The sequence below is a fragment of the Meleagris gallopavo genome, chromosome 3, assembly GCF_905368555.1.
Source record: "Meleagris gallopavo chromosome 3, MGAL_WU_HG_1.1, whole genome shotgun sequence".
NCBI classification, from domain to species: Eukaryota; Metazoa; Chordata; class Aves; order Galliformes; family Phasianidae; genus Meleagris; species Meleagris gallopavo.
Window position 1 is genome coordinate 266,208 of NC_139406.1, and position 27,600 is coordinate 293,807.

At 41.7% G+C, this 27,600-nt stretch overlaps 1 protein-coding gene and 1 long non-coding RNA gene across 6 annotated transcripts in view; one reads left to right on the forward strand and one right to left on the reverse strand.

The window, feature by feature from the left end:
• The window catches only part of TNS3 (tensin 3), a 223,071-nt gene that overhangs the window by 11,184 nt on the left and 184,287 nt on the right, over positions 1-27,600 (forward strand). The window contains exon 1 of one of the 4 annotated variants that reach the window (XM_085219999.1): positions 25,793-25,978. The exons of 2 other annotated variants lie outside the window; for them this stretch is intronic. The gene's annotated coding sequence lies outside the window, so the exon portion shown is untranslated. Of the gene's footprint in view, positions 1-25,792; positions 25,979-27,600 lie in introns of those variants that run through there. One more of the 4 variants, XM_085220003.1, reaches the window with a different exon arrangement.
• On the reverse strand, positions 321-26,865 carry LOC109366534 (uncharacterized). 2 transcript variants are annotated; one of them, XR_002112853.3, is made up of 3 exons: positions 26,462-26,865; positions 10,543-10,634; positions 321-9,739 (listed from the first exon to the last, which is right to left on the reverse strand). It is a non-coding gene; the product is annotated as an uncharacterized LOC109366534 (long non-coding RNA). The 2 variants fall into 2 exon arrangements; XR_014882218.1 differs by having other exon boundaries at positions 321-10,634.

Sequence of the window (27,600 nt, forward strand, 5' to 3'; positions counted from 1 at the left end):
AACTGAGCCATGAAAAGCTCTGAATGAAATTCCACTGTTCCTCTGTTCTTCTTGTCGTCTGCAAACTATTGAGTTTGTCAGGATAACAGTGCTGGCACATCGTTCAAAAGCTTAGTAAACCCAAACCAAGCTTGAACTGGTTGCAGGGTTGTTGGAAGGCTTTGCATAGGCAAAGAATTACATGGAACACACCAGAGAACAGTATTCTTATTTTAAATTGTTTTAAACTCCTTTTAATTCCAACTCAGATAAAGTCAATTGTAAAGAACTAGTTCACAAGATTTAAAAATATATCTTTTTTCTGAGCGATGACAGGAATGAAAAAAAAAAAAACAATAAGAATCATTAACCTTGCTACATTATTCTGCACAAAATAAAATGGTAGTTGTTAAAAAAATAGAAGAATGTTTAAGATTGAGAAAGACTTCTAAGTTCATCATGTCCAACCATCAACCCATCACCACCATGTCCACTGAACCATCTCCCTACATGTCACATCTGCTTGTTTCTTGAACACCTCCAGGGACAGTGACTCCACCACTTCCTTGGGCACCCTGTTCCAGTGCTTGACCATTCTTTCAGATGAGTATTTTTCTAGTATCCAACCCAAACCTGTCCGGATGCAACTTAAGGCTATTACCTCTCATCCCATCTCTGGTTACCTGGGAGAAGACACTGACCCCCACCTCACTGACCCCCCACTTTCCCTTCAGGAAGTTGTAGAGAGTGATAAGGTCACCCCTGAGCCTCCTCTTCTCCAGACTAAACAGTCCCAGCTCCCAGTTCTGCTCCTCATAAGGCTTGTGCTCCAGACCCTTCATGAGTTTCATTGCCCTAACTACATTGAAGATGTAGTAATTTCTGCGTAATGTTCATATGCTTTCTGTTGCATCTTTATGCAGAAGACATTTTCATTAAGGAATTTATTCATAGTACTTAATTAGAAAAAAGATAAAAGCAATAAATAAATAAGTGGCAATCATTCTTGCTCTATACTTGCATTTCAATGCATTGTTTCAGCGTTTTGACCAGTTATGATCAGAACTTTTTAGAGCTAAAGAGCTGCTTAATTTCATTCTTTCTGTCAGCACCTTTGTATCTCAAATGTGATGGCAAACTAAAATCTGGCTTAACCTGTCAAGCACTGGCAGGGCAGATAAAATCAGTGCTTCTTCCCAAAAGTGCATTTTCTCAGTCTGTATTTACTGAGAAGAAAGATCAGAGTTGGTGAGCTTTTAGTACGAAGCTGGGACTTTGCCTTGAACGTTACATGCATTTGACAAAGATGAATGGACTGTTAGCTACTAGATTCCTGAAAACTCTTTGAACTTCCTGTTTTGCTTTGTTTTCTTCTGGCCAGGGCTGGGTGGAGAAGCACATTTTGCCCTTCTTGTAATAAGTTAGAAACAGCCCTGCCACAAAGCATTCTTCTTTTCCTGGTCTCACTGGAAAACTTACACAACTTACACTTTTAATTACTTCCATATTGTGACTTTAAACTCTCTGAAAATCGGAGTACATTGAAAGCATTCTTCTGAGAATACTTGCACACTTAGAAAACCTTTTAAGCTAGATATTAAGCTTAGCATCTCCTAGATGCTAAGAAATCTGACTCCCCTGAGTATATAAGGTAAAATTTAGAAATCATGTTACATCACATTTCCCTCCCACCTTCTTAGACTGTGCTTTAAACAGGGAGGATGGTTGGATACTGGAATGCACAGAAATTTATAGTTAAATTGGATGTGATCTAAATAGTAATACAATCCATTATTTGAAGAGTTGTTTTTTTCCTTCAAGCTACATTTTAAGAAGGAAACACAAAGACTCCTTACTGAGGAAGTATTTAACGTATTAAGAATTTCAGTTCTGTTTCAGGGCTCTTCATTTGCACCTTCCACGTGACTTTTGCCTACTCTTGGTATGTTATTTTTCATCCGTAAGTTCTTGCAGATTAAATATTGACCAAACCAAATGTAGGAGCCGCAGAAATGTTCAGGGTATTCTGCAAGATACTAGCGACTAATTAATTCATCATACTTCCATTGAAGACAAGTTTTTAATGGATATAGAAATGAAATTACTTAGGAAAGGAGGGGCAGTACAGTGCTATGGCTTTATGTGTAATATGGGTTATTGGCATTTTTTCTGGGTCATGTTTTTACTTTTCTAAATGAATTAAAACTGGTGGGTCAAACATTCAGTAGAGAAAAACAATCATAGAATAATAGGGCGATTATGGGACCTGATTTAACCTCATATTGTTTCATTTTTTCATGCTGCTCCAATCCTACAGGAGGAGCCCATTTTGACTCTTTCAGAATGTATGTATCAGTGTCACGGACTCTGTTAATTTGAAATCCAAGTACTTTTTACATGGAGAGTTTTTTTATCACTACTATTTTATTATTATTATTTTGAAACCACCTGTCCTCTTTCTGGTCCTACCACGTAAAACAAAATGTTTTTTGTGGGTGTGATCTGCAGACTAAAATGTCATTTCTAGTGTCAGATAACACCTCATCTGTTCTCTACACCTGGATTATTGCCTACCCTTCTGGAGAGATTTCTCAACTGAAGTCCCAATCTCGGGTTATTTAGTTTCAGGATATGGGATGACAACGTCCAAAACCACGTTCCCCAAAAGTCCTGATAAGAGACTTCCTTGCAGCTGATAGGAGCTGGACTCACGTTGCGCTTCCTTCACAGTTTTTGCACTATGCCCAGTTTGAGCAGCGGCTGTATCACAAGTATGTAAACCACTGGTGGAATTACTTTGGCATGTAATCTTTCTTTACATAAGCTACAAATTCTTACCGGAGCCTTTCGGTCAAGAAGGAGCTTCTTCCTTCAGCTGAGATTACACTGTATATTCCTCAAAGGGCCACAGAGATTGAGGAATTGAGGAAAAACACTGTACCCGGTGTAACTCTGCATGATATTACAGTGACTGAAAAAGCACCTCAAAGTAATTACTACGTTATACTCTCATAGGCTGCTGAACTACGTCTTCAGTTAGCACACTTATTCTGTCTTCTGTTGCCTTCTCTATTTTTACTTACCAGAAAGATGTAATGCAAACATCTACACAAGAGGAGTAAATTACTTTAGAACAAGGTACAAATATATACAGTATGATAACTCGTTTTATTTATTCTTTTTTTTATTTTTATTATTATTTTTTATTTTTTTAATGAAAATATTTACCTAGATATAATGTTGTATGAGCTATGGAATCCTTGCTAGCCTGGTTCTCACACTCAGATGCTATATGGTGTGGGAAAACAAGAACCCTTGTTTCAGAGAGGGGCTTCTGAGCCAAATGGATGAAATCTGAGACCACAGATTGAAGTGCAAGATGAGGCAAAAGTTGACAATTATAACATCAGAAACATGGAACTCATATTGGAAATCAGAGGTTAAAATATAAGAGGCAAAGTGCATCCAGGAATAGGTTCACAGAGACACATTTCTACTCTGTGAATACAGCAGACTAAGTAGAAAAAGAGGCTAACTAGATTTAGCGGCGGTGTTTCTCATTAGGAAATGAGCTGAGACTCATTGAGACACTGATATGGTGTTGTCAGTTCCAAAAAGCACAAAAGGCAAGGTCTCGCTTTCGGTAATCTTAAGAAAGTGGGTGCAGCAGCTTGATATTCATTACATCACTCATTATACATTCATGAAACACTAGCATTGGGATCTGAATGATCAATATCAGCAAAGAGGTCTGGCTTTTCTCCCCTCATTTTCTTGCCTCAGTGCACTTTGCATACATTCTCTTAATGTCACGCTTTTTTGAAAGGATAGATGTTTATAAACAAATTTCAAAGAGCTAAGCATTATTTTATTTTCTAGCTTTTGTCCAAACTACCAAGAAGATGACTACAAAGATTAAAGAAGGGAAGTCTGGACCCCCTGCAGTAGCAAATATCTGCTTGGTTTGCTAGAACAGAACATCATCCCAAAGTTTTCATTAGGAATGGCCTCTTTAAAATTGGTCTTTGTCCTTTTGATAGTTCAGTGATTAGTTATGGAATCATCGAGTGGCATAGGTTGGAGGGGACCTTAAAGATCGTCTGGTTCCAACCCCTCTGCCGTGAGCAGAGATGCTACCCACCAGATCAGGTTGCCCATGGCCTTTTCCAGCCTTGCCTTGAACACCTCCAGGAATGAGGCATCCACAACTTCTGCGGACAACCTGTTCCTGTGCTTATGAGTAAAGGATTTCTGCATGACATCAAACCTAAATCTCCCATCTTTTTAGCCATTCACTCATGTCCTATCACTTTTAGCCCACGTAAAAAGTCTATCTCTTGTTTCCCTACTGGTAGCTCCTCTCATGTACTGGTAGGCCACAATGAGGGCTCCCTGGAGCCTCCTCCAAGCTAAACAAACCCAGCTCCCTCTACCTTTCTTCTTAAGAGAGTTGCTCCAGTCTTCTGATAGTCTTTGTAGCCCTTCTCTAGACCCTCTGCAACAGCTCCCAGACCTGGATGCAGTATTCCAGATAGGGTCTTACGAGGGCAGATCAGAGGGAGACAGTCACTCCCTAGCCTGCTGGCCACCACTCTTTTGTTGCAGCCCAGGAAGCTGTCGGCTCATGTCCAGCTTTTTGTCCACCAGAACCCCTAAATCTTTCTCCACAGGGATGCTTTCATGGAGTTTTTTTTCCCAGTTTGAACAAATATCTAGGATTGCCTCCACCCAAGGTGCAACACCTTGTAGTTGGCCTTGTTGTCATTTGGTTCACATGGGACCACTTTTCAAGCCTGCCCAGGTCTCAGGGGGTGGTATCTCTTTCTTCTATTTTATCAGCTGCACCACTCAGAGAAAACATGCTGAGGGAGCACTCAGTCCCATTATCATTACTGATAAAGATGTTGAAGAGCACTGGTCCCAAGATGGACCCCTGGGGGATACCACTCATGACCAACCTTCACTGGACTCTGTACCCTTGACCACAACTCTCTGGCTGCTACCTCGTAACCAGTTCTTTATCCACTGAGCAGTCCAGCCTTCAGATCCATCTCTCTCCAATTCAGAGGTAAGGATGTGGTGTGGGACCATGTCAAAGACCTTGCACAGGTCTAGATTGATGAAATTAGCTACCCTTCCTTTATCCACGTATACCATTACTCCATTATAGAAGGCCACCAGATTGGTCAGGCCATGCTGGCTGTTTTGGATCCCCCTCCTCAACTTGCATGTGCAATAGTCTTCCAGGAGCAACCGTTTCATGATATTCACAGGCACTAATGTGAGGCTCACTGGCCTGTAGTTACCTGGGACTTCCTTTCTCCCTTTCTTAAAAATAGGAGTGATATTTCAATTTTTCCTGTCACCAGAGACCTTCCCTGGCAGCCACAAATTTTCAAATATGATGGAGAGTGGCTTGGCAACCACATCAGGCAGCTCCTTCAGGAACCAGGGATGTGTGTTGTTCAGCCCCATTTACTTGTACACGTTCAGTCTCATAAGGCAATATCTGACTGGCTCTGCTCTTAGAGTGGGAGGGATTTTGCTCCCCTGGCCTCTGCCCATATGTTCAGGGACACAAGAGGTGTGGGAAGCCTGACTACCAGTGGAGATTGAGAATTTGTTAGTACCTCATTCTTCTCCATGTCTGTAGAAGTCAGTTCTCCCTTTAGAGGGAGTACACTCTCTTTGGTCTGTCTCTTCTGACCATTGCACCTGTAGAATCCATTCTTGTTATTTTTCACATCCCTTGCTGAGTTCACTTCCATCTGCACCTTTGCTTTCCCGACCCCATCTCTGCATGTTTAGAGGGCATTCCTGCGTTCTTCCTAGTGTCCCTGCTTTCACCCCCCATGCATTTCCTTCTTATACCTCAGTTTGATCAGCAGGTCTTTGCTCAGCCATACCATTTTCCTGCTTGCTCTGCTTGATTTCTTATGTTGGTGGATGGAGAGCAATTCTGTTTTTGGAAAAGTGTCCTTAAGTGCTGCATTCACTGTTCTGTTCCTTTGTTCCTGAGGACTATTTTTCTGGGGGCCTCACCCAATAATTCCTTAAACAGTTTGAAGTTTGCTCTCCTGAAGCTCGGAGTCCTGACTCTGAGCTTTGTTAGGTCCACATTCCTTGAGATCGTGAACTTGATCAGGGCATGGTAACCACAGTCCAGACTGCCTCCAATGATCTCTGCGTTGATAAACACCAGGTCCAGTAACATTTTACCTCTGGTTGGTCTATTCAACACCTGGACCAGGAAGTTATCCTCAAAGAATGGTAGGAGTCTTTTGGATTGCTTACAGCCTGCCATGTTTTCTTTCCCAGCAGACCTATGAGTGGTTGAAATCCCCCACTAGGATGAGAGCCTGTAAGCACAACACCTGTTATAGCTGAAGCAAGAAGATCTTATCCACAGCCTCCCCTAATCAAGCAGTCTATAGGAAATCCTGACCACCAGATGCCCTTTATTTGTCTGGTCCCTGATTTTAACCCACAAGCTCTCAACCTATTTTTGACTGTTGACTAGAGGCAGCTCTTTTCAGTCTATCTACTTCCTAATACAGAGGACAACCGGGGGGTTGCCCCTTCTGCCCTGCCCGTCTCTTCTAACAAGCTTGTAGCCCTCAACTGTAGCATTCTAATTGTGTGATTCATCCCATCATGTTTCTGTGATAGTAATTAGGTCACAGTTTTCTAATTGCACCATGGTTTTCATCTTCTCCTGGTTATTATTTCCCATGTTGTGTGCACTGGTGTAGCTGGACTTCAGCTGGGCTATCAGCTGATGGACTTCAGCTGTGTTTTCCTCTGCTGCTTCCTAAAGTAAAAAGCCAATGTTTCCTTGTTGTTCACCCCCTTCTCTCATCAAATCTAGTTTAAAGCTCCGGTGATCAGTTCAGCCTACTTGATGCCCAGCATGTTCTTGCCCCTCATGCTCAGTTCCATCCCATCCAACATCAGTATGCCCAGTCTATTGAACCTGCATCCAAGATTGTAGAATCCAAAACCCCGAGCATGACACCATCCACACAGCCATTCATTCAGCTGGTTCATTCTCCTCTTCCTGCTTCATTCCTAGTTTCCAAGCATGAGGAGATCATCACTGGTTGGATCATCTTGATGTAGTTGTCCCTTTCCAGGTCAGAACCATTACCCAAACCCCTTTTCTCTTTTTATCTGTTGGTGAGGGAGACTTCAGGGGAGGCTCTCCTTTCTGCTCCAAGCAGAGACAAGGCTCCAGCTTCCTCATCTTGCATATTTTTGATGTCTTGTCTCCTCGGGGTTGTAAGCTTACTTAGCTTATTCCCCTTGGAGGGGCTGTCAATCAGACAGTGTCACTGCACAATAGCATGCACTGATTTCTCTCTCTGATTGCTGGATAGTTCTCAGCCTGATAATTTCTTCTTGCAGCCTGGCCACCTGCTCAAAAATTTTGTAAGATGAGCATGTCTGCACCCATGATAGCCCTCCCCTCTCAGTCTGCCCTCAGACACTTGGTGAACTTGCAGATTGTGGAGTTCCCCATGACTGAAAGTCTGTGCAGCTTGTCTTAGTTTCTTGTCTGGATATCCCTGAGTATCTGTGGTTGCCTTGCTGGTGGCAAAAGTTTTCAGTGCTGGGAAACAGAAGCTGGTTGGGAGTATCCTGCTCTCCCTATAAGAGAGAGAACAGTGACTGCCCCAATGCTGGGTGGGTGCAGTAGTAGCAGCTGCTGGTGACTGACGAGCTGGGGCTCGGCACAAAGGCAGAACCTCTCTGAAGTCCAGTAACCAAGCATAGCCACATGAATAACTATTTTATACTCTCTATGGCCTCTCATTGCAAGATAAAAAAATCATAGTTTGTACTTGTTTGTTCTCCTCCCATCAAATTCCAGCAAAACATAGCAGTGGGGGTTTGTGCATTGACAGTTAGTTCCAGTGATCTTCCTTCTGGTAGTACTAGAAAGTGACAGCTTAAAAATGGAGCAAATGACATCTAAGAAAAGCTGGTTCCTGCAGAAGTGAATGAAGAAAAATTAATCCTGACAGATATTTCAGAATATGTTTTCTAACATTTCAGCTAATGATTAAGCTACCATAATTAATGCTAATTACAAAAACAAGAAATCAGATCAGGATTATTACGGAGGTACAGGGCCACTGAAGACTGTAATAAAGAGTGAGATCCTTGTTGATATGTGATGTAGCCTGCTTCAAATAAACCCTGTAGCAGTGATAGGTGAATGGAAAAAGAACAAAAGTCTTCTACGTGCTTTAGTTAGGTCTAAGGGCTGGTTATGACACTTTTGTCAGAGAATAACAAAGGTCAAGAGCTCCAACTGCTGCATTCTTTCTCCTGTTTTCTCTCCCACTGCTGTTATGTGCACACTTACTGTGGCATTGCTTGTTGTGATATTCACATGAGTTGCTATGGGAAGCTAAAATATATATGTCTGAAACTGATTGTGGAGATCCTGAAAAAGTTTCAGTGGAACTAGGACTGTTTACTAAAGGTTGGCTATTCTGGTTCTTAGAGGTTGATTTGTGTTAAGAGAAAAAAGAAAAGGATTCTAAAATATAATATGTTCATAAATCAGAGGGAATAAACAAGTTCTGTTCAGTTTCTAATTAATTTTTATAGCTAGTTTTTTTTTTCTTCAAAATGATATCCTGTTCCATAAGATTTGAATTTTTAGTGAGAATAAAAAGCTAATTCCTTCCTCTTCAGCAGTTGTAACTATACTGTGTGAGTTACGACAGGAAGAGTAACTTACTCCTAACTTCTTGAACTGCTTGCAAGCTGATGTCTGGAATACTTCTGAAATACGCAATTTTGACTGCTGAGAGTCATGTCAAAATTATGTAAGCTTATACCTTTAAAAATGCCAAAGAAGTAAATATGTAATGTTTACGCACAGTCTTTTGGAACAGAGAATTAAAGAAAAAATCTAAAACATCCGAAGCCATCTGCATTCTTCAATTGCACCTGTATTAGATTTGATGAAAAATCACCTGTTTGTCCAGCAAGAGATTTCACAGTACTGATTGGTATCTGTGCAAGCAGGCTCAACCCTGAACCTTTTTTCATCTCCCAACTTTTCTCAACTCAGAACAAGTGAATCTCTGCCTGCTGGTTTTTGTACATCTCTGCTGTGCGTCACTGTACTCTCTGTGAGTTTGGTGAAAATACAGCAGTCCTTAATTCCCTTCACACTAGAGGAGGAGCAGCACAACATTAGGATTATGTTAAATCATAATCCAGAAGAAAGCAATGAGAGACAAAAAGCTTCTGTTCTCTCAGGTGTATTTGTAATTGGATGCCAGGTTTGGTCGATGCGACATACAAGCATTGGTGGATTTCACTCGGTGTGCTATTTAATGCTATTTTACAAATTGAACATGAAGAAAATGGTATAATTTTCAATAACACAGAGGTCAGTCAGAGGACTTCAGCTATATTAAACATATTCTTTGGGATTTTCATAGTTACACCTCCTTTATCCTGGAAGAGAGGTAGTAAGTTGGGAATCGAGAAGGAACCCATTTGACCAGGAAAGGAATGATTAATTGAGCCTTGCCAAGGTACATTCCAGGGCTGATAGGAGGAAGGAGAGAAGCAGAGGCCAGATTTTTAGCTGGTCTGTGAAAGGAAGAATTGTGCTGTTGATATGCATCCTTCTTACCACCTAAGTACAATGTTAAGTTTGAATCCAGACCTGGCAAAAACTTTTTTTCTCTTCTGCGTTCTTGATGCTGAAAGCTGTGTTTCTTTGTTGTAGTTTGCGCTGTGGGGAAGCAGTTAAATGAAATCCCGTTAGTTTGAGAGGGAAGGAAAGAGAAGTAATGCATTTGAAACAAATCTATCTGTATGCAGCAAAATCAATTATATGTTTTTCCGTGTTTTAATCTTGAGGTCCATCTCCCAAATGGCCTCTGATATTTAAGGATGTGCTGTCATGACGGTGTTCTTCTGCTGGAGTCGTATGTAGTTTCCATCCCCCAGCTCGCTGCTGCTTGCAGGAAACTTGAAGCACCTATCTCAAGGACATTGCTTTTTATCCTTTTGCCAGCACTGAAGTTACTGTGTTAAAACACTGTTAAGGAAGAAACTAAAGATAGTGCTGTAAAGCAAGTGGATTTTTTTGTACTCACAAGTAGTTTATTAGGAAACTAAACTAAATGTAAAATAAGAAAGACAAATATATTTTGCAGGACCTCCATGGCCTGGTTTCTTGCAATTATGTGTTTAGGATGTGCCGCTTGTCACGCTATAGCGTGCTGTGAAATTTCAGCTTCTCTCAAGCATTAAATAAGCACAGGTTTTTGTCAGTGCTTTACGTGCCAGTTTGGCCCAGTTCTGTGGCTAATTGGGGCGGAGGACCCACAGACCCACGTCTCAGCAGAGGGGAGTGGGGAAAAGGAGGGGAGTTGGGCATAAAAACAAAACAGCAGCGAGCTGAGGGAGAAAACTAATTTGCTAAATATGATAGTGCAGGGCGAGATGACACGACATAGTACAGTATAATTGGAATCGAAGCTAATAAATCAAATAAATGAAAGAAGGAGTGTCCAAAACCAAACGCCTTACTGTAATCCTGAAGGTGAGATGGGTACGGAGCGCACGCCGCAGAGACAAGGAGTAAAAGAAGTCGTGATTTGTGAACAGTTTTATCTTTCCCTCTAAACAGAAAATGGAAACGGAACAGTTAACGTCTTCTGGGATATGTAGTGGTTCTCTTCTGAGAACCAGATACCCAGGAATATCAACACTCCATGGAACAGGCGCATTAACTCTGTAACTCCCGGTACTACGTGATGCTATGATGCGAGTGCCCATACCAAAATCACAGAACCATGACAGTGTTACAGGAACCTGGATCGCTTCTGGAATAAATGAACAGCAGATGCTGAATCAGGAAAGTCTGAGAAACCTGCATGAAGTTGCTCCATAATAGGCATATTTAAAAATTCTGATTTAAAAGTTCTGATGCCACTGAGAGGTACTTTTCAAAATGAGCACATACCATTTATATCCTCTTCTCTGACAATTCGCTTTCTGGTATTGTTAAACATTTTATAATAGTTAGGTTATAATAGGTAACAGACAAAAATGCTGTGGGAATCTTTATCTCACCATAAAACTTCAATAACTGTACTGACTTTAGCTGTTCAAGATGATTATTTAGAAATAATGAATGTTTCGTTTTTTGAGGCAGGTGGCATTTGTCACATCTATCCATCAGGAAGAAAGCTGATCAGTGGTAAGGTTGAGACGGGAGTTGAAAACTCTTACATCAAAATGCTCAGTGCAGCTTCAGAAAGTAGGATGATTTGAATGGTGTTACTGGGCACCACTGGCAGTGTTATATAGCTCTCTTCCTGCAGCACTGTGGATACTGAAGTCCAAAGAGAGGGAGCATAAATCCTTCAAAATCAGAATGTCTTCAAAATGTGGGCAAATAATTTAGGCCATTGATAAAGACTTGCCCTAAAAAAGGATATTAGTATTCAGAGAAGTTCTGAATCTATTAGCTACTTTTTCTAGTTTTGTTCCTCTGAACACTAGCAGATAGGTTTTTGTAAGGCATTATTTTTCTACAGAAAACGCAACCCAGACTAAACAAGAGTTAACCTTACTGCAAAAATAGAAGGTTAATGAAATTATGTATGAATTTAAATGAATATAAATGAAGAATGAAATCTGATAATCTGAAAAAAAAAGAATGAAGAGAAAAAAATTACAAATTGAGCAAAGGAGGATGATTTAAAATGCAGGCACGGTCACTAGTGGAAATATAAAGATTTGTGCTAAGTAGAGGGAGAGATGCAAAAGTAAAAAAAACCAGAAAGTAATGTAATTAGTGTCTGTTTAGCATTTCTGACCTTTCAGCAATTTCATCAAGATGCTGAAAATTCATCAAAATGGTAAACAAGGTTGAATGGGCTGAGTCTGATGGCAGAATCAACCTCTGCTCAGTAACCTCTGCTGCTGGAAGTACCTGAGCAGAACAGCACTAAGATACTTGTGCTGCTGATTAAACCTCATCCTGGGACCTTATCTAAGGAAAAGAATATAACCTTCACTTGGACGCTGGCATTCCCTTTCTTTAGTTTATTTTCAGATATACCATTGCAGAATCTTAGCTCCATTTCTATAGCTACAAATCACAGAACAATAGTTTGTAGAATTCCTCAGAGCACAGGAGTTAAAGTTGTGTGGTGTGCACATTTGAGGGTTCTGTAGCCACATTTACAAACAATAAAATTTGTTTTTGTTTCCTTTGGGGAACAATTTTTGTGTAATCTGGTTAAATAGTAGAAGTGTGTGCGTGTGCATGTGTACATGTCTGTGCATCTGTCCCCAGACAAAAACATGAATGAATTGTAGAGGGTAACATTTGCCTTCTTGCAGAACCAATAGTAGGGATTCTCTTCTAATAGGCTAGACTGGTTGGCCTTCTTGGATATAGTCACCCAGATACGTTATTTTAACGTGACTAAAAATCTGTCCTGAAGCTTGTTAAGATGCTAACTGTAACATGTGTATCTGTTGACATTTGCTACTCTCTAGTTCTCTCCTAGCACTCATAATCAACATTAAACCTGATAACTTCAGATATTCTGTGAAGTTATGAACCCAACAATCTGTTTTCAAAACGAAGTCTTCGGTGTGTTTCAAGTTGTTTTGTAACTTTTTATGTGGATTGCTTTAAACAGAACCTTAAAAACTCATCGAAGTCTCCTTTTCTCAGACCTCTCTTCTCCACTGAAGATGTTACAATTGCTACAGTAATATTAGACGGGGAAAGCCTTGGAAAGAACAGTTATCAAAGTCTAAGTCTTGCAGTCACGCTAGCACTGTACTTTATCCTGCTATTGCAGCAGGCATATGAATGACCCAAAATAGACAGAAGCTTGGTAGAACTTGAAAGAGAAAGTCTATTACTGCATTACAGATTTGAGTATGTGGTAACTTACCTTATTTTAGGCTTAATTCCCTTCTCCATAGTGAAGAATCAAAAACACTTTCCCTAGTTTATTTCAGTGCTGCTGCTTTTGGGATAATGAGAGAGCAAGAAGATAAGTGAGACTAAATTTTACATATGTGAGCTACTCTGTAAGAATTTTGCTGACGTCGGCAAACAAGCAAATATCCCTTGCACATCGGTACTTTCTGCAGTTCTAGAGAACATCTTGTTATAGTTTGAAAAAGTTGGTATACTTAACTATACTGTTCAGTTTATCAGGAGTGTTAGAATAATTCAGTATTTCTGTAAAGCTAAATGAGACATTAATCTCAATTTTATTGCAAGGAAGGTTTCTGGTTCTTGATAAAATTTTGAGTGAACTCTTCAGACTTATAAAACAGGTGGTAAAAGGAAAGGAATTAAAGCGAGTTCCGACAGATGGAAGGAGGAGTTAATATCAGAAGTTTGTCTTGCTGCAACTGTAATGTTGTAAGATTGGAGCGGCACGGCTGTGTCAATTGGGAATCCTTTTAAGAAATGTCCCCATTTCTAAGTTCCTGTTGTTTAAATGGCTGTTCTATCAAAAAAGCCTCCTCAGGCCAACATAAAACAAATCAGTGCTAGGTAGCTATTTTAGTGCAATAATCAGAAGGGTTGGGAGCACAAATGAATGGTTCCGAAGCTCAGCCTACAAAGTTATGGTCTTTCCTAGGTTCTTGGGTGGATCTAGAAGGATCTCATGCCTGTGCTTCAGACCACTTCGTAGTATCTTCATCTCTGCAGAAAGCAACTTTTCAGATCTCTGTACTGTGAATACTGAATTGTAAAGTTTCTTTTTTTTTTTTTTTTGCCCTGCACATGACAATAGGAAATATGAGCACCAAAAATGTGCTTAAATTTTGAAAACTCTCTCCATCCCTGCAGTAAAGATATCTGTGGTAATTTTTGTCTTCTGTATTTTTTTTTGTCTTCTACAGTTGTCTTGGCACGTACTACACTGCGATTTGGTATTGCACAGACAGGCACTGCGATCCCTTGTGTTTTATAGTTGCTGCTACGTTAAAATTTTTTTCTTCCTTCTATTTCAAGTGTAGTAGTAGTTTTGGTTTGTCATGCATCAGTACAGGCTTTTGTGATTGGGAGGCTGCACAGAAGAAAAGGATCTGGAGGTATTAGTTGGCAGGTGGCTGAACAGCAGTCTGCCCAGATGGCCAAGAAGGCCAATGACATCCTGGCTTGTGTCAGAAATAGTGTAGTCAGCAGGACTAGGGAGGTAACCATCCCTCTGTACTTGGTACTGGTGAGGCCATACCTCGAGTGTTGTGTTAGTTTTGGACCCCCCTCTACGAGAGTGAAGCTGAAGCCCTAGTGCTTTTCTGAAGGGCAGCACAGCTGGTGAGGAGTCTGGAACACAAGACTTATGAGGAGCAGCTGGGATTGAGGTTTGAGTCTGGAGAAGAGAAGGCTCAGAAGAGACCTTACTGCTCTATAGAGCTACCTGAAAGGAGGCTGTAATGTGGGGGGGATAGGTCTCTTCCCTCTGGTAATTAGTAATACGACAAGAAGAATTTGTGCTAAATTTGTGGCAGGAGAGGTTCAGGCCATATGTTATGAAAAAAATAATTCTCTGAGTGGTCAAACATTGGAATAGGGTGATCAGGGAAGAGGTAGAGTCACTGTCACTGAAGGCTTTCAGGAAAGGGGTAGATGTGGCACTTAGGGCATGGTTTACTGGGCGCAGTGGTGATAGTTGGACATAATGATCTTAGAGGCCTTTTCCAATCTTAATAGTTCTATCATTCTATCTCCCTCCCATAATGTCCATTTGTAGGTTAGGTTCCACTCTTTGGGAACTCTTCTTTCAATCATGGCATTGTGAATTGGAAAGTAGACATCATATTCCATTAGGAGAGTAACTACTAGCTCTATAAACTAAGAGTGGTAGTTGAACTGGTCAAATTCTGAATGCTTTTGTACAGCTGACATAATGAAAGCTGAGGCAAATACCTTAAGTTGAGATGCATGCAGAACTGTTAAAAAGGAGCCAGGCAATAGAAGTCACTGGACAAAGATGTAGGCTCCCTGGGGAACAGTCATTGGTTTTACATATTACAGAGACAGCATGATATGCTTAGAAAAGATAATTATAAGGAAACACTTTGTGTTTGTGTCTTTAAGTGCCTCTACTCACATTTTTGGTGTCTTGTTTGGTTAGCCCCTGTGTAAAATTGCAAAATGAAGGTATAAAGTGATTGAGTTTTGTCCTTGGATCTGTCTCCCCATAAGACCATAAACAACGGAAATTTCTGTGCATTTTTGGTTCCCTTTGGTGCTGAACTCGTTTTTGTGTTCCATATTGTATGGGGCTGCTGAATCACAGCCTGAACCTCTGAATGACCACCTGAGGCGAGCAGTGAATCAGCCATGGGAGCACAGGTGAAGGCAATTCTCCTGTGCTGCAGGAAGGGGTAGAGCCTGGCTGCACCTCTCCTAGAGCCATTTAAGAGCTGACCGCCAGTGGGGAAGGATCTCTCTTAAGATCCACTCTGCTGGAGTTTCCCTCGCGAGCCCAGGTTACGGGTGAAACAGAAACCTATTGTTTCTGTTTCCTGCTTTGGTGTAATAACATCATAGCCAAGCTCCCTGTTATACCATAACATCGGTATATTCATTAATTGTACGCATATCAACGTGTGCCAGGCTGCTGTTGTTGCCAATTCTATTTTTTTTTCTATTTCTATTTTTTTTCCTGTCCGGTTTAACAATATTCCTGCTAGTGGATACTGCACCTGCCTGCTCCTTGCTAACTGAGTACATATCCAGCAGAGACGTTAGTTACATTAGCTCCCTACTATTTGTAAGTGTACATCACTTTTCCTTTCTTCACAGCCTACAAAGCAAATTCCTACCAGTAAAATTACTTTCTATATTATGCTTGCTTATTTATCTTAACTTTCAACAGCAAGGTAACGTGTTCAGTTCTCCACATAATAGGTGCCTTAATCTGAGAGTAATTAATCCAGGCTCCTTTTCCTTCCAGTTTCACTGCAGTGTAGGAGGTCAGAAGAACGTGGAAGGGTCCTTCCCACTTCTCCTGCAGTGGTTTGGATGTCCAGGATTTGATGTACACCCAGTCTCCTGGCTGGAATGGATGTGTGGTGACTGATCCTGGCTTATCTATCTTTACTAACTCAGTTCTCTAAGATCTTCCAGGCACCTCCCCTGCCTGTCCCAGAGGCACTGCTGCAGCTTCACCTTCAGGTGAAATTCTTTCCTTTAACAGTAACACTGCTGTTTGGACAAATTTAGATTCTGCTATCAATACGTCTACCTCTCTGTCTTTAAATTATATTTCCACCTCCAACTTCTCCAACAAGTCTCAACCAATTAAAGATGCTCCTGGTAAATACAAGAACTGATCTGTCACCCACTATTCTCAATTTTAAAATGCGAAAGGCTTAAAGAACAGTCTGGCCTCTGACTTGCCTGTTGCACCAACAACTCTTACAGTATCATATCCATAGTTTCTTTGCATTTAATAATGACTAAGTAGCTCCTGTGTCAACAAAACATTCTATTTCAGTTTCATCTTCCCTCAGCTTAATTTTAACCAGAGGTTTTTCTGGGGAAAGTACCTCCAGTCCCCTTATTCCTAGCTTCCATGGTTATCAGGGAACATAAATTTTCTTAAACCTCTGCGGATGCCCCTCCTGTCTACAATTAGCATATTGTTTTTTCCCCTAGCTGGGATTTCAGCTTCGTGCTTATCCTGAGCACCTCTACATGAGCAGCACAAGAAGAGGGGGGCCTGTTCAGGGAGGATCTGGGTTGGAGGGAGTCCCATGTAGCTCTTACTTCAGCCAGCACCTTGCAGCCAACTCAGAATTGGTGTGAAGCAGATGAATACTCTTCCTCGAGACTAAATCCACTCTGGGATTTAGACCCCTCTAGTCCTTGCCAGCATTATATCCCAAGCAAAAAAGAAACAAAAACCTCTGCAATGCCCCGCTGCTACTTGAGGCCCCCATTTGGGTCCTTGTGAATCATTTATTTTTCTGTACTGTCAAACAGCACATGCACAATAAATTCTGTATCTTTCCAATCTGGATCTTGAGTTTTAATCATCATTTCAAAAGCCTTAGCTGTCTGTTCAGGATCACTGACATAGATGCCAGCAAGTTTTTTTCCAACTGATTAAATCCATAATTGAAATGGGTACCTTTCAATGGTTCCGTAATTGAAATGGGTACCTTAACTACAACCATACCATTATTTCCAATGCCTGCCACAGCGGGGCTTGTAGCACAAGCTTACACCAGCTGCAAGTCCTCTCTGCCACCAGCTTTGTTCCTATAGTCCCTCTTTTGGGCTCATTAGCCAACCCTTCTGCCCCAGGGAGTCCAGGCCCACGTTCTTGGAGCCTCTGGCTCCCTCTTGGGGCTACCAACATCTCTAGACCCTGCTCCTGCTCACTTAGTTTCAAGCATCTCTGTCCAATACTACAAGTAGAACATCGCCTTTTAAACACCTTTCCTTTCTTCCTCTTTTATCCTTTTCTAGTGCCAAAATCAGAGTACCATTTGGGGTCAAATGAATCCCACACTTTTGCCGCTCAGTGTTGCCTCGCTACAAAGAACATATCAGCATATAACAACACCTCATCCCATTTATCTTCTCTCCACAAAAACATCGTAACAAAGTACTGTAATTCAAAGTACCATTCACTGGCCATATTTCTCCATCTTCTAATTTATACAGTGGCCACCACTGATTTGCAGTGCTTAATTAAATCATCTTTCTGTGCAACCCCACAAGGAGATCCAGTTATTTTTTTCCAGTAACTCAGAACACATCCCAAAGATGACATTTTCAAAATTCCCTCACCCACCACATTCCAGTGTCCATTTTAACAGTGCATGTGGGTGAATTCTTTGTACTATAACAAAAACAATCAGCATATAATAACAGCACAAACCAGCAATCAGGTGTACTTGATGACAATTACCCCAGTTTTATTCCAATTTGGGGGATTTAACTTCTTACCCAGGCCTTTCAGCCCTACCCAGAACACCTGACAGATAGGCAACCAAAATACACGTGGCTTCTAACTACCCTGGGGGACTTTTTAATCCCCTCACCTGGATCCTCAGCCCTACCCTGTGTAACTTCTATTACATCAGACAGGCAGGCAACCAAAACACAGGGGGACCTCTAAACCCCCTGGGCAACCAAAACAATAAATAAAAAAGGAATGCCTTGATACTCGCTAGTCAGAGGTCTTTGCTCCTGGGCTTTCAGTCTGGGAATAAGGGTACTTCCAACAATACCTCAGTGCCAGCTGAGCTTCTGTGATCCTATGAACCACTGAGCTCCATCCCATCTGGGTTGATAAATTGTTACCATAAAGCAGTAGATCAAGAAACTCTCTAAGACTCAAATTGGAGTGATAGAAAGTAGACGTTCTTTAATATCAGCCCTGGATGCGTGGGGGATACTCTCCTCCTATCACACCTACCTTGCACAAAAGCATCTTCAGCTTATTTCCATTCAGAGGTCTTCCCAGAGGTATGTACATATTCCATACAAAGACTGGTGGAAACTTTCTTACCTACTCAAGTACAAAGTCTGGCAGAGTCTCTATCTATTCAATACAAAGACACAGACTCTTCCCATTATCTAAACAAATGGAAGGCTGTCCATTAAGGGACTTCACAAGCTGCAGCTTGTATCAGAGGAACTCCCTCACCTTTCCTTCCATACCTGTCACCTCTGAACAGTTTACAGCCATTGAATTGTAGCAGTTCACTCATGTTATCTACCCCACGATGTTTCCACAATAGCAAACAAGTCATAGTTCTTCAGGTAGTGCCTACCATTTCTTTGTGTTTGTTGTTACTCGTGCTCCATGCGTTTGTGTAGAGGCACTTCATTTTGCTCTTTGACTGCCTCATCTTTGACAGAGCATTTTAGAAAGGTTTGGGGACGTTCCTCACTAGTCTCTTCCACCCTGTTGCTCATGAGTGTGTGTGTCATGGTTCAGGGCCTCACCTCCCAGGTTCATTAGTTTAAATCACAATATACTAAGTCAGCCAATTGCTAGTGAAGATTCTCCTTCCTTTCCTACATAGGTGGACCCCATCTCACCTCAATAATTTGTATTCACTGAAGTATCTTCCATGGTTTGGAAGCCAAAACCTGTCAATGACACCAGCCACATAACCAGGTGTATATTCAGGTTTTAATCTGCATGATGTGTCATAACCAGGTGTTTATTCAGGTGTTAATCTGCATGATGTGTCAACTTCTGCTCGCATGCCTGTCTCTATCTGTCAAGGCAGAGAAGACTACCTGGTCCCCATTCACTTCACTTGTGCCCACCACTGAAGTGCTGCTTGATCTTGTCCAAGTATTGCTGCACTGTATGTATATAGTAACGTTGTTCAGAGGCACATAACGTGTTAAGTGGATTCTGACTCAGTGCTATTAGCTAAAAAGACAAAACCCAAAAACCCAGCAAAATTGTTTGTCATGAACAAGACACAGAATCACTGCCATACCAGGCAGAAGTAAGAGTACAAAAGGCTGTATGACTACACAGTACCAGTGAGAAGTGCTGTGAGCACTGAAAAGGTCTTCAAGAGGTTAGTTGGGAAACTCTGAGGAGGTCAGTTGCTTGGATACGAGAGCTGAGAACACAGGTAAGTTGCTCTAAAGTAATGTCTCCTATTTATTTTGGTGGAAACTACAAGATATACAACAAGCACAGCAACACCTTGACAGAGCAAGTTCTCAGCTACAAAACATTACTTTTCAACATAGTCACCAACGTTAGCTATGAATTTTGACTAGCAGTAAACAAGAACCTGCATGCTGCACTTGTGCAAGTCTGCACCAGTGTAGCTGCTGCACAGCTGCTATTATGGAGTCATTGCTGAAAACCACCACCTACCTGCCTCTCTGTGCTAACATCTACTGTTTGGTCTCCATAAGCATTCAGCTGATGTTGATGAATATTAATGGATGCAATTTTTTCCACGTGGAAGGAATTCAGTGATGCACCTTAGTTTCACTATGTATTTCCATATCAGATGCCATTTTATCAGACTGCCCTTCTGTTGTCATATGTCACATGGCAACCAAGTTTAACAGAATATTGTTGACAAGGTTCAGCCTTTACTACCATACCACCAATATCCACTTCTGGTGCTGTAATGTAATAAAAAGCACAACAGCAACAGCAGATCAGCAAGATCCCAGGCTGCAGCGAGTAAGGATTTGCTCAAAAACAGCAGCAGGCACAGAAAACCAGGAAAGAAACTGCCTGCCTTCAGAAAGCCTCAGGCACACAAGGATATCTAGAGAGATATCCTTGCTTTCACTGCCAACCCTTAAATAAGTTCTGGCCAGAGGCGGATCCTGGCTCTACCCCTTCCAGTCACTCAGGTGCTTTATATGCACCTGAAATGCCCTGGGTTAGCCCTGCTTCCTACCAGGTGCTCAATCACTGTTTCAAGCCATGACTTAGCATTTCCACTACAGATGCCATGAGCTAACGTAATAAAATAGGAGGTATTACTTTCAGAGCAGCCCTTGTACATGTGCAGAGTGAGGTGTGTAATTGCTGGACTAAGTGAACAGTCAGGGCGTAGAGTGTAGAGCCACAGACTATGTGGGTCATTCCCAATATAGAATCCCCTGTACATTTTTCTGGGCTGGGTCCTATTTTGCTGTGTGGAGGGAAGAGATTGCAGAAGAGGAATACATCACTTTGAAGCTGCCACAGAAAAGGCAGTCAGCAGAGCTAAAAGCACACAAGGAGTGATGCGCTGAAGCTTGATAAGGCCTGTGAAGGCATCTTGGTTCTCTGTCTTCCTGAACCTTCCGTAGCCACTTGCAACAAGTTTTGTATGTTCTACACTAAATTTCCATTCCATTCCATATCCCACTGAGGATATGATACATGGCGTTTGACTCTGCATTGCCTTCCATCACAAGTTTTGAAAGATTGTGCAACTGATCCCTGTGTGCAGAACTTCTGACTAGGTCCCGTGAGAGGAACTGACTGAGTTCTAGGAACAGCAATTGTATTAGTTTTCCTTTACTTCTCTTTCCTTCCAATTGTATCAAGTACAGCTTGGCTCACCTCATTCACTGCCACCAGGCTTGAGTTGAAAGCATCTTCTTGATCTGGAACTTTTTTCTGGGATGTAGTAGTGCTTGCATGGGTTACACACAATATCTGCCATGCAGTGCATTAGTGCCTTCATGATTTCGCTTTTAAACTTGTGAAATGTGGTATTTCTCATTGTAGTTTCAACTTAATGCCTTTTTGTTGCTTACAAGAAAAAATGAAAAAGCGGAGCAATTCTAGGAAACTCAAGAATAGCAAAAAGTTTATGAGATAAACTGGTTAAGCACCAGGAAATATTTACCATATCAGAGGTCATTAAGTACTGGATGACAAGAATAACTGCATACTTACTACTCATTGTAGCATGTAAAATGAACCAGCCTTAAAGTCATGTGCTCCTGGCATGCCTATATTAACATTTAGTGAGGAAAGCAGATGTGCCCTTATTTCTGCCTTGCAAGCAGATAGGCTGCGAAAATACAGTTGTTTTTTAGGACAATGTGGAACGTTAGTGAAAGGAGAATATGTTGTAGATGTGGTGCAAGCTGCTTGTTCTGTGCTTCATAAGGAACCAAATGATCATCAGATAAATGACAAATTTTCCTTAGCACACTTTCGGGATGGAGTGGATTAATCATATTGTTTAAGGAGATTTTGTATTTCTCTTTTGATATCACATCAATTAAATGTTTCAGAAGGTTAATGTAGATTGTTATTTCACGTTGCTGCATCTGTAATACACCACCATACACCAGTGTGTCTGATCAGTCAGTACATTTGACATTATCTTTCTGACTACCGCAAACATTGTGTTTCATAGCAGGAAGTTGGTGATGGAAAACAGGTCCTGTGGGTTGATTCCTAGAATGTTTAATATGGTGTTAGATATGGTGAGTCGGTTTGGTGACTTGCAAAATTATGAAACCGAAGCTTAGGGCCCCCAGCTGACATGTGCAGGGGTAGTTCTGTAAACACGAAGCAAATGAGATGAATATTACTTGTACAGCAGTTAGCTGTAAAGATTTGTTTTATTAAATATGAAAGAAAACAGTAAACCCTGTTTATTGCAGAACTCTGTTTTTTTTCATGTTGCAGTTGAAAACATCAGCACTGTTAATTTGTGGGGGTTTTTTTTTGTTTTTTTCTTTAAACTGTTTGCTCAGGGAAATAATTTTGTGACCTGAATTCCTGACTAAATTTGAAATTGCTTCTATCTCTTTTTTTTAAGATTAAGCTAGCATCCGAGCCAGATAGCTTCCTAGCAATCTTCTTCAAAACAGAATTCCAGGAATTGCCTGGCTTGCAGATGCATACAAAACTATCCCTTGGAAGAAAACTTGGTAAACTGCTTATGTAAGAAACTAATGCAAATTTTGGCAGTACGCGGAGGTACTGACCGTCTTTTACATAGTTTTGTATTTGCAGAACAATCCGCAAGCCACAAATTTTCTGTTCTCCTGAGGGAACTGACTGTTTTGCTTTATGTTGGATTTAAGAAAGTCATTGAATATTCTCTATCTGGAGGGATTTTTATATTATTATTTCTATAAAGTACTTTTCTCCCTGTACTTATTTTACAACTTTCCATTCTAAAATACTCTATCTGAAAGGTGAAAGTTTACTGCATTTGTTACCACAGAAAGAGATCTTACTGAAGAAGAGTAAAGTTGTACTGCAGCAAAGTAAGTTTTGCACAAAGAATAGTGAGCCTGTAACATAGATTGGTCATGCCAGAATGCAGAGCTGCTGGGGTGACATTTATGAAGGAATGTAAATTCTTACACTACTGTTGTGTCACGTAGCTTAAAGCTATTACAGAATCTCCAAATATTATTTTATGATCTCCAACACTGAAGTCAGATTACAGATTTGTATTAAGTGACCTGCTTTAGAAGAGTGTACTGAAGTTTAGGAACTGAATGGAAACTTCCTACCTATCCAGTAATGTTGACACTAACCTCTGTGTGCCTTATAAGTAATCATAAAAATGATAGCATATATCATCCATGATAAATTTTACACAAGTGAGAAAATACTATTTGGATTTGGTAACAGTTAAATGTAGGAGCAACAGGTAGATCTGTACATCATTTGGTCTCCTGGTTCTTGTTTGCTGACAAGTGCTGTATGATTACTTTCAGCTCACTGATGATCAAATAAGCAGTCTGTCTTCTGTTTTAAGAGCTTTATTTGGGTAGCAGAAACATTACCCAAATTTGTCTGCTTTTGTAGATACCATAAAGAATAAAACACCATTTAAGATTGGGAGTAAATGACCCTCAGAATGTAAGAGGACTCTCAGAACGTAAAAGGTATGAGTCACACAGAGACTTCTGTCACTCCATTCTTTGGAATTTTAAAGTGTTTTTGCTGTTATTAAAGTGCAGCAGTAGCCTATTTTGATTAGGAGTTCAGGAATTCCTTTCACACAGTAGATTCCTTGATTGAACAGTGTGTATCTGAGATGAGTGTTTAACTTAGTCACTGACTACACCTTTGTGCAGGTTCACGTATGTATAAGGCTATTAAAACATAGACATTAAAACATTTCCCCTCACCTTTTGTGTTTTCCTCCACTACTGGCAAAGGGTGGAAGAGAGGAATTCAGAATGTAGAAATGGTAATTGGAGACTTAAACATGCAAGTATATACTATTTGTCAAAGCTATGAGTTATAAAATGTAAAGAACACGCATTTATGCTAAGCTAATGCTGTAGCAGCAAACCCACATATCGAACTTCCTGAATTTTCACATAGTGTTCCAAGTGGCATGCAAAAGCAATTTTTTTTTCTTTGGCTATTGCCATTTATTTGTAATAACATGTCCATCTGGAAGCAGATGCACTCATATATATGAAGTGTTTCCAAAGTTCAAGTATTTAATAGTCATCTGTCAGAGTGCTAAATCACGATAGTAGAAATCTATTTTTTTTTTTTTAATGTAAGAATTTCTGCTTTCTGCTCTTGAATTTCTTGGAGTCTTTAAAAATTTTGCTTATAAGCTTGCAGCTGATGGTAATAATTTTTGTTTTTTAATGACCACTGAAATTTTCAGATAGCCACTTGATGAGGTAATCCATGAAGTGGGACTTAAAGAAAAACTCTGAGGCTTTAAAGGTGCTTTTTAAAAAACCCTGTGAGGCTTTAAAGGTGCTGATTCTGTGTACTTACGCACTGTTGATTAAGAGACTGATCCCATTCTCAGAGTTTCTTGGCTTTATGTAGGGATATGTGTGTTGTATTCTTACATGTGACCTGTAGTGTAGGATGATGCATGTGGTGAGAGTTACGAGAAACTGTGTGAGATGATCTAAGAGATTTGTAGTATGTGTTCCCATCCCCTATTTGTCAGAAAAGGAGAGAAGTAGTTTAAGATGTAATTATAAACAAAGACTTTTGATTATGTCTGACTACTAAATATTTCTGAAGCTTTCAATTCAATATCACACAGCTTTATCCAAATTAGACGCATGTCTGGGACCTGCTTTATCTTTTGCTTGGTTAGTGTTTGTTATATTGCTGTCCCTCAGAAAATAAGGTATCTGTATTTGAATACCACTGCCTTCCAAATATTATAACCTGTTTGCCTGTTGCCACAATGTAATGCTCTGCAGAGAACAGACTAAGACGTGTGCTTTGAAGCCCAGTTCTGGCATCTCCAGGAGAGCTTCTTATTCTAAAGCAAGAGATTTCCAAATGTTAACCACCACATTATTGCCTAAGCAGCCAGAGAGAAATACTTATTGTTAGGATAGGCTGTAAACCATTGCCTCTGTCGATGTGTATGCGTTCCTGCTTAGGATTCATATCCATGAATTTGTTTTTGGATCTTTAGCTGCAGAAAATAAGCTAGAAAGATGTAAAGATGGCCACCGTTTGTTTACACGGGGTCCTAGCCAAAGGAAAGATGTTCACATCTTTTCTGTCTAATGATGTGCACACAGTCCTCAGGTGAGGCTACATTTATCAGCTGATGGCATGTTCTGTGCTAGGCATCTCAGTCCTATTAATCAAATTCCACATTTCTTCCATGAATATTTATGTATTTATTTTAAATGCAAAGAACTTGCATTTCCGAACTACTCTGCTCCTTAGCTGTTTTGTATGGCATCTGAGATTGTGCAAGCAGTAGCAGCTGTGATCCAGCAAGTAAGGGACGGTGCCAATTGGTGGATCCTATAAAAACTGGAGTTCATCTTTCTTGAACTATCAAGAAAGAAGTTTTTTTTTGTGTTTTTTTTTTTGGTGTTTAAACAGCATACATGCCAGTGCTTTAAGAACTGTACTTGTACAAACATGCACATAAGGAACCTGTGGCATTAGACAGCAGCTAAGCTAAGGATCATCCTGGAACCTGAGATGCTGAAGCGAAGTGCTTAGGATGGCTAAGACCCCTGGAGAGCCTGTGTGCTTTTTGCTTTACCGCTGCACGTGGCTGCCCACAGCTCTAAGCTCACTCCTTTCCTTCTACAGCCACGGTCGACTGAACCGTGTCATGAAGGTGGGTGTTCAGGTCCTAAGGACCGCAACTCTAGGCCTTACGCTTCAGCTCAGAGCACGGGCTCTGTCAGCAAAGCCTGGCAGGGCCCAAACACCCTCCGCCTCCCATCGCAGTGCCGGGCCCCAGAGGGGGTCCCGCTGAGCAGTAAGGCGGAAGGAGCTGGATTTTTCGTCGTACGCAGAGCGCTATCAGGTGAGCCTGGCTGCTCCGCACCCCGCGCCCCCCGCCCCCAAGCCGGGAGCAGCGCGACGCGCCTCCTCCACGCCTCCTCTAGCTCTGAGCGAGGCGGTGAAGGTTTCTCCGCGGCGGGCGGGACTGTAGGAAATAAAAAACAAGCGTGTGCGGCGCAGGGGGAGGAGGAGGAGGATTAGTTCTGCCTAGAGCTGCGCCGGCTCGGGGCCCGCTGCAGAGCCGGGGAAGCGAGGTAAAAACTTGGGCGGCTTTTGAGAACGCCGTGCTGGCAGCGCGGGGCATTGTTCGGCCGGGCGCTCAGCAGCGCGGTGGCGCGCCGCGCCATTGCCGGGCTCGGGGGGCGAAGCGCTTCCCCTGCCGGGCTGGGCGGTCTTCGCCCACAGGGACGCGGCGCGGATTCGCCGGGGCCTGTCCTGGGGCCTGCTCGCCTGTGGTAGTGCGGGCCGGGCGGGAGGCCAGACTCGAGGGGAGGGGATTGCTGTGCTAGGGCAGGTGAGAGCTTAGGGATCTTGGCCCTTTTGGGAGAGGGAGCGTCCAAGGAGAGGCAGGGGGGGCAAAGGTAGCGGTGAGGCGCCGCGGGCAGGGCGGGATGGCGGAAGCGGGCCCGGAGGCGGGCCGTGCCGCAGCCAGGTACCGCCGAGCTGCGCTGGGGTGATCCTGCTCTGGTCACCGCGATGGGCCCGGGGAGCTTTGCTGCAAGGCGTGCATTGCTCACCTGTAAAGTTACGTGAATCCGGGGAAGGGCGGTAATTGTGACCGCGGAACATCTGAGCGGCAGCCGTTCGGGGCTCGCTTCTGGGCAGCGCCTGACGGGCTGTAGGCAGCTGTGAATCCGTGTGCTAACAGCCGGAGTTCTGCTGGAGCAGGGCGCTGCGGTGAGCGGGCACCGACTCAAATGGCTCCTGATGGCGAACTTCTCTCTGTTTGCTGTGTTCTATCGCTGCCCGAAACTCCCCTCTCATAGAGGGGAAAGTACAAATTCTGTAACTATCAAGAGGAATTTTTTTCAAGGTTCAGAATCCTTGTGCCTGCTACCAGCTGCTCATGTTGAAGCAGCTTTTGGAGTCTCTCTGGGTGGTTTGTACTCCGGAGTCGTCATCTTCAAAATCGGGACAGCCTTATTCTGAGTGGTAAAGAGTTGTGCCACGACAAATTTTTATGTTCCCAAGCCTATAATCAGCTAATCATAGCATTTTGTATGATAAGCTTTAAAAAATAGGCAAATAGGCTAAACCGTGCGTTATTATCTATAAATACAGCGTTTACCTTCTGTTAGGTAGGAAATTAATACAGGCTATACCTGTATGAAGGAGACTTTGTCTGTTCTTTCTGTTGGTTTGATAGGAAGCTTCTGGGTACTGCTGAACACGGTGACTGAATGCAGATGTCTCAAGTGGGCTGATTTTTAAAAGAAACTGCTGCAGTGAGTTAAATTTATTGTATGGACCACCAAATGGGGTTTTTTCTGAAACAAATGAGATTCTTGATGACTTTGAAGTTGTAAAATAGAGCCTCTGAAGGACTGCAGATAGTGGCCTTTTCATCTTAAGTAGCCAGAAGACTTCTTGTGATTTATTCTAATTAAATTAATCACTTCTAATAACTAATGTTTGTTGGAAGTCTTACTCGGTCATTTAATTGGGAGGTGGTACAGGTGCTAATGACTTAGTACTGCACTGTGGAGTGCTTCCATGCATTAAATCGGAACATTAAGTTTTTTAGTATATATGCATATGCCACAAGAAACAATTTCTTTAGAGCAGGCAGCAGCTACAAGTGGTTTAATCAGTTTTTTTCTTTTTTTCTTCCAATTTTTGACTTAATCCAAAATATCTGTCTGCAGTTCATACTTTG